This window comes from Pinus tabuliformis, chromosome 7 (genome assembly GCF_031772625.1).
Source record: "Pinus tabuliformis cultivar Carrire ecotype Pingquan chromosome 7, CPIR1, whole genome shotgun sequence".
Lineage (NCBI taxonomy): Eukaryota > Viridiplantae > Streptophyta > Pinopsida > Pinales > Pinaceae > Pinus > Pinus tabuliformis.
In genome coordinates, this window is record NC_142293.1 from 196137689 (window position 1) to 196144687 (window position 6999).

The following is a 6999-nucleotide window of genomic DNA, read 5'->3' on the forward strand; positions in this document are numbered from 1 at the left end:
GGTTGACATTGGGGTAAGAACAAAGACACAACTTATGGCAGAGAGATCTGTATTTAAGCTTCTGTTGATGACTGTAATTGTTGCCAGTGCAGAACCAGAACTTCAAGATCCGAAAGATGATTTTTTCCCTAATGTATGCCGTCGTTTCGCTATGATTTTTCACGTTGATTCAACTACCTCTCCACCAGTAACAGCTAGTCAAGTTGGGACTCGATGGGCACTGAGGCCTTAAATTCAAGTCACAGTACACTTATACAAAGTTTCCAGCTTGCATTGACATTGAGGAGCGTTGCCCTTGATTAAGATTGTTATTTACGACCATGCCACCACAGATCTCTCTTTACATTGGCCACATCAATGCTTATGTTTGCAGCCACAACATACAACTGCTTAGCTCTTGTCATACGTGTAAAGGCAAGGCTCACAGATAAAACTATTGATCCCTTTCTACAGTTGATTGATGATAATAGGCTGCGAGCTTTGAATTTAACTCTTGGGGCAGAGGGAGCATTATATGGTTCAAGTGAGGACAATAATGCTGCATCGGAGTTTCTTTCAGCACCGAAAATTACAGAAGTCCAGTCCACAAAATCCTTAGTGTCCTTGATCATTAGCAATTTAGGCAGATTATCAGAGAAAGAGGCCTACAGGATAAGAAGCGCTATAAAGGAGAAATGCGTGAATACAGGGAAAGGATCAGATTAAATGGCGCTAAAGTAAAGAGCCAGCCATGGCAATGACGAAGATGATGCCTCTGAAAACCCCAGCGTCTTTTGCTCTGAGAGCCTCATCGCTGTTATTATTTAACGGCTTCCTTCCATTCGCGTATTCAATTTCAAGCTCTTCACCATGGACGATGAAAAGAATCGGCATGAAAGCATCTTTTCAGGCCATGGCGCTTCTGAATTCTCCCCTCGGTATTGGCAGTGTAAATGGCGTGAATTTGAAGCCAAGGATGGGCATAATGTTCCAGGCAAGAAGAGGATTCCTTTCAGAGCTCCGAAAAATGGAGGAAGAGGAAGATTTTGCTTCTGAGTTGTAGTATGAGTTGTCATTTAAAATTGTGAAGTACCCTGATTCAAGATTGAGAGCCAAGAACAAGCCTATAAATATATTTGATGAAAATCTCCAACGATTAGCAGATGAGATGTTTGATGTAATGTATAACGGCCTGTCTCTGTAAAAATCAAAGCTTGGGACATTAAGGGAAAGAAATTCATTTTGAGTTTGAAAGAGTTCAATGCAAGGATTTTCAACATGAATACGATCACCTCCAGAGGATTCTTTTTTTTTTTTTTGAGAGGATGCAACCAGATATCCTTGAAACTATACGACCGGCATTACAGAACTTGGAACCGAATTATGAAATCAGAACAGGTATGCCAGCTCTGAGCGAGTCAAAGGTCACATCTAAGACAATTTGTAATGGAGCATATTTCATTCTGAGCTTCAAGATTTTCCAACATAGGAACGTGAAGAGTGAATGTAAACTGGCGCTGGATAGTGCAGAGATGTCTTCAAAGTGAAATCTATTTGTCCACGGTTCACTGTCTATGCAGCTCCGAACATTTGGAGATGGGTTAGCATTTCTTGGGCATTATTTGCAAGCACAGCTAATTATGAACGAAATTTGTGGGGAATTGGTCCATTTCTATGACCACGTCTAGTTAGGAGACAGGGCAATGTGCATCAGCTCCTCAACCTTTTGACACTGGCGACAGAGGTTTTTCTTTTTCAAACTTCAAATTCAGGGGAATTTAAAGTGGTTATAGAATAGATTCAAATTGATGCTGCTCGCGGTAAAGAACGCCTTTGGATAAGGGGGCTTATGTATTATGCTGCTATAACCATTTTTCTGTTGTGGTTATCATCGCTTGCAGTTTCTGTTATATCATTTGGCTCATGTGTACTGATGCATATAGAGTTCACTCCAGGCCGAGTTTCTACTGCAATCACGACTTTTCGCATACTCCAAGGACCTCTAAGATCCTTTCCTCAAATAATCACTGCAAGAGAACAAGTTGTTTTCAATAACTCAGCAGTTTCGTAGCGCGCTACGAAACTGCTGTAGGTGATGATTGTAACGCAAATCGAGCAGTTTGAATTATGAGCAGAAATTTGGAAAGGGAAACGTCTAAAGGGTGTGCAAGGACATCATCTGAAGTTGCCAGCACTCAATCAAGTCAAGACAGGTGGATGCCTAAAAAGGTTGAAGATTCAAATCAAATTTTAAATTTTTGTTGTAAAGCTCCTTTATCACCATTCAAGATACAACAAACGAGCTGCCTGTAAGAAACTTTTTGCCTGCACACATGTTCATAGCCCAAGCTTACAATGCATCAAAACATGGCAGTCTTCCACATTTTGGGTAATTAAAGGACTGAAGACATGTTTCTGTGCATTCGATTACTTTGGAGAAAACTGAAGCCGAGAAGCCAGGGACATCTCCTAATACTTCTGAACAGTTAAAAGTTTCAGCACCCAAGGTAAACGTGGGGCATTAAACATTCATCTCAGCTATCACAGCCACCGCCAGAAGGAGAGCAGATGTCAAAGAACAAGGAGAAGTCGTATGCATGGAAAATAGAGTTAGAGTCATAGTTATTTTAGAACTCTTTAAAAACTCCAGTCAGCACTTTAGTTGTATTTATTAGTTAGTTCAATAGCTGATAGGTGTCAGTAGAGGTAGTTATCGAATCCCCTCATGCTGGAGGAGGAAGCTCGAATTAGTTAGAATAAGGATTCTATATATAGCTGAGACCGCAATGTAATGGGGGTTGGATATTTTATAAAACAGAGTACTGTTTTGGCTTATGTAAAGACAGAGTTCAGTAATATAAGTTGGCTGCTTTTCTTCTCAGGATTCATGAAGGATTTCTATGTTCATAATGTATGATTTTATCTTTTCCTTAATGTCTTTTGCAGTTGCATAGGTGTACAATCACTCAGAATTCACTGATTGTGCTCTGATTTCCTGTGTGCACTTATGAGCTATGGTTCCATATGTGTTGTGTTCTGAATATTCAAATGCTAAGTGCCCTGACTTCTATGTAAAGGCAGTACCATTGTTTACTGAAGTGTGATTGACTCCATAGGCCCAATGGAAATTAGTTTAATGTTTGTCCAACCTTTATATTTGTCACTGTTATGTCACAAGAGTTAGCCCTCTTATTTTTAACCAAAATCAATAACCCTTTGAGAGAGCCCTCTCAGGCTAAGGAGGCTAAGCCTTAGTCAAAAGATTGGTTTGAAACAGTTACTTGAAGTCTTCCTGGTTTGCAGCCTTCCAGGGCCTGATTTTGAGATAACATTTTCGTGCGTCTGCCGGGAGTCTGAAGATTATTCATTCCCGAAATCAAGAGACTGAACTTCTGAAGGTAGCAAGATCTCAGACATCATTTTGAGGCTGCAAATCTACCTTGGCGACTCCATTGTTGAAGAATTCGAAATTCATAGATTCATGGTGATTCCATTGGAGTTATGAAGGACCCAGATGCTACCATTCGTATTTCAAGGTATGCATGCATAAATTTTTCAGGAATTCATGGTTTCCCAAATCATTTTCCCAAGGATGCGTATTTTCTAAGGAATGGTCCAAAATTCAACGGAGAAGATTTGAGTTTAACTTTGAAGCATATATCAGATTTTTGTGATTTTACAGAGCTTCTTAGAGTTAAACATGAGGATGTTTGCATTATGTTGTTCTATGATTCACTTCAAGGGAAATGTAAACAATGGATTGAAAGCTTTCCTGCCAAATCCATTAAGTCATTTGAAGACTTTTGGCTTATGTTTTTGGAGGAATGGATAGATAGATCAGATGCGGTGGCAAACTCTCCTTCAATTCAAGGTTTCAAACAATGGAATAATGATCATAGTAATGGAGAAACAAACGAAAATTTTTCTTTGTCCTTGTCCTCATATCTAAAGTCATTTGAGTGTAAGGCAGAGGATAAGATGAAATTTTTGGATGAATTTGCTAAAGATATTGAGAAAGACATTGAAGGTTTACAAGGTCAAATTCAGGCATATAGTCTTCATAATCATGATCATTATTTTCAGCAGCTTTCTATGGCAGAACACAAGGAGAGAGTGTTGCTTCCTTTCTCTTTCACGATTGAGGAAGAGTACACTGCTGTTGAAGATCAGTTTGCACAACCAGAAAGTTACGAGAACCATGTATTCTGGGATCCTATAGCTGACTACATGGAAGAGTTTTACTCTCCAGTGTTTCAGTTTTTCTATGAAGATCAGAGGCAATTTCAGTGGCAGCGGTCATCACAATATCATATTGGCTCTGAACTCCGATGCAGTCAAAGAAATCAAACATCAGATAAGACAAATGATTGGCTACATTGGAAATTTCACATTGATTGAGCTGAAAGAAGTTTGAATTGTTAGGGTAGGTAGGTAGGAAAATGCAAATAAGCTCAAGGTTGACTGAGCATTTTTTTCAGTAGATGTAGATTTCTTTTTCCCACAGTGATCATCAAGTTTAAGCCCGAGGTGAAGGCCCAAGAAGCTGGAAAGGGATGCTTGTCAAGCAAATTTCTGTTTGTCATAAATGGATAAGGCACTGGACCTGCGAGTTCTTAGTGTACCACAAGGGCACACTATCCCAAGTGGAGCCACTGTTATCACTGAAAATTCTAATGCCAAAATTTCAAAACCGCTCACATTAGTTTGATGCGGTTTTAGCCTTTTTGTAGTTTCGCAGCGCAACATGTTTAGGTTGCGCTACAAAATTGGGGATTTGTTCGAATCCATAGCAACTCTCATGCAAAATAGCTCTGGGGTGGATGCATTTTAGAGGTGGCATGCTCTCAAGCTCCTGCGTGTATGCTTGTCATCAGTTCTGAATCTGAAGGGAAATATTTCAGGTGAAGGAGTTACTCCAGGACTTTTGAGCACGATGCTAATGTCATCCATTGATCCATCAAGACGCAGAACTGAAACATCAACTATGAAGGTTGACCTTGGGGTAAGAACAAAGACACAGCTTATGGCAGAGAGATCTGTATTTAAGGTTCTGTTGATGACAGTAATTGTTGCCAGTGCAGAACCAGAACTTCAAGATCCGAAAGATGATTTTGTCCCCAATGTATGCCGTCATTTTGCTATGATTTTTCATGTTGATTCAACTACCTCTCCACCAGTAACAGCTAGTCAAGTTGGGACTCGATGGGCACTGAGGCCTTAAGTTCAAGTCACAGTACACTTATACGAAGTTTCCAGTTTGCATTGACATTGAGGAGCGTTGCACTTGATTAAGATTGTTATTTACGACCATGCCACTGCAGATCTCTCTTTACATTGGCCACATCAATGCTTATGTTTGCAGCCACAACATACAACTGCTTAGGTCTTGTCATACGTGTAAAGGCGAGGCTCACAGATAAAACTATTGATCCCTTTCTACAGTTGATTGATGATAATAGGCTGCGAGCTTTGAATTTAACTCTTGGGGCAGAGGGAGCATTATATGGTTCAAGTGAGGACAATAATGCTGCATCGGAGTTTCTTTCAGCACCGACAATTACAGAAGACGAGTCCACAGAATCCTTAGTGTCCTTGATCATTAGCAATTTAGGCAGATTATCAGAGAAAGAGGCCTACAGGATAAGAAGCGCAATAAAAGAGAAATGCGTGAATATAGGGAAAGGATCAGATTAAATGGCGCTAAAGTAAAGAGCCAGCCATGGCAATGACAAAGATGATGCCTCTGAAAACCCCGACGTCTTTTACTCTGAGAGCCTCATCACCGTTATTATTTAACGGCTTCCTTCCATTCGTGTATTCAATTTCAAGCTCTTCACCACGGACGATGAAAAGAATCGGCGTGAAAGCATCTTTTTAGGCCATGGCACTTCTGAATTCTCCCCGCGGTATTGGCAGTATAAATGGCGTGAATTTGAAGCCAAGGATGGGCGTAATGTTCCAGGTGAGAGGAGGATTCCTTTCAGAGCTCCGAAAAATGGAGGAAGAGGAAGATTTTGCTTCTGAGTTGCAGTATGAGTTGTCATTGAAAATTGTGAAGTACCCTGATTCAAGAGTTAGAGCCAAGAACAAGGCTATAAATATATTTGATGAAAAGCTCCAACGATTAGCAGATGATATGTTTGATGTAATGTATAACGGCCTATCTCTGTAAAAATCAAAGCTTGGGACATTAAGGGAAAGAAATTCATTTTGAGTTTGAAAGAGTTCAATGCAAGGATTTTCAGCATGAATACGATCACCTCCAGAGGATTGTTTTTTTTTTTTTGAGAGGATGCAACCAGATATCCTTGAAACTATACGGCCGACATTACAGAACTTGGAACAAAATTATGAAATCATAAAAGGTATGCCAGCTCTGAGCGAGTCAAAGGTCACATCTAAGACAAGTTGTAATGGAGCATATTTCATTCTGAGCTTCAAGATTTTCCAACATAGGAACGTGAAGAGTGAATGTAAACTGGCGCTGGACAGTGCAGAGATGTCTTCAAAGTGAAATCTATTTGTCCACGGTTCACTGTCTATGCAGCTCCGAACATTTGGACATGGGTTAGCATTTCTTGGGCATTATTTGCAAGCACAGCTAATTATGAACGAAATTTGTGGGGAATTGGTCCATTTCTATGACCATGTCTAGTTAGGAGACAGGGTAATGTGCATCAGCTCCTCAACCTTTTGACACTGGCGACAGAGGTTTTTCTTTTTGAAACTTCAAGTTCAGGGGAATTTAAAGTGGTTATAGAATAGATTCAAATTGATGTTGCTCATGGTAAAGAACTCATTTGGATAAGGGGGCTTATGTATTATGCTGCTATAACCATTTTTCTGCTGTGGTTATCACCGCTTGCAGTTTCTGTTATATCATTTGGCTCATGTGTACTGATGCATATAGAGTTTACTCTAGGCCAAGTTTCTACTGCAATCGCGACTTTTTGCATACTCCAAGGACCTCTAAGATCCTTTCCTCAAATAATCACTACAAGAGAACAAGTTGTTTTCAAT

General features: G+C 40.0%; 2 pseudogenes; both read left to right on the top strand.

Annotated features, from left to right (window-relative positions):
* The first annotated feature begins 730 nt into the window (after nt 1-730).
* LOC149246529 (peptide deformylase 1B, chloroplastic/mitochondrial-like) lies at nt 731-1414 on the top strand (annotated as a pseudogene).
* Nucleotides 1415-5698: 4284 nt separating this feature from the next.
* LOC149246530 (peptide deformylase 1B, chloroplastic/mitochondrial-like) lies at nt 5699-6381 on the top strand (annotated as a pseudogene).
* Nucleotides 6382-6999: the final 618 nt, after the last annotated feature.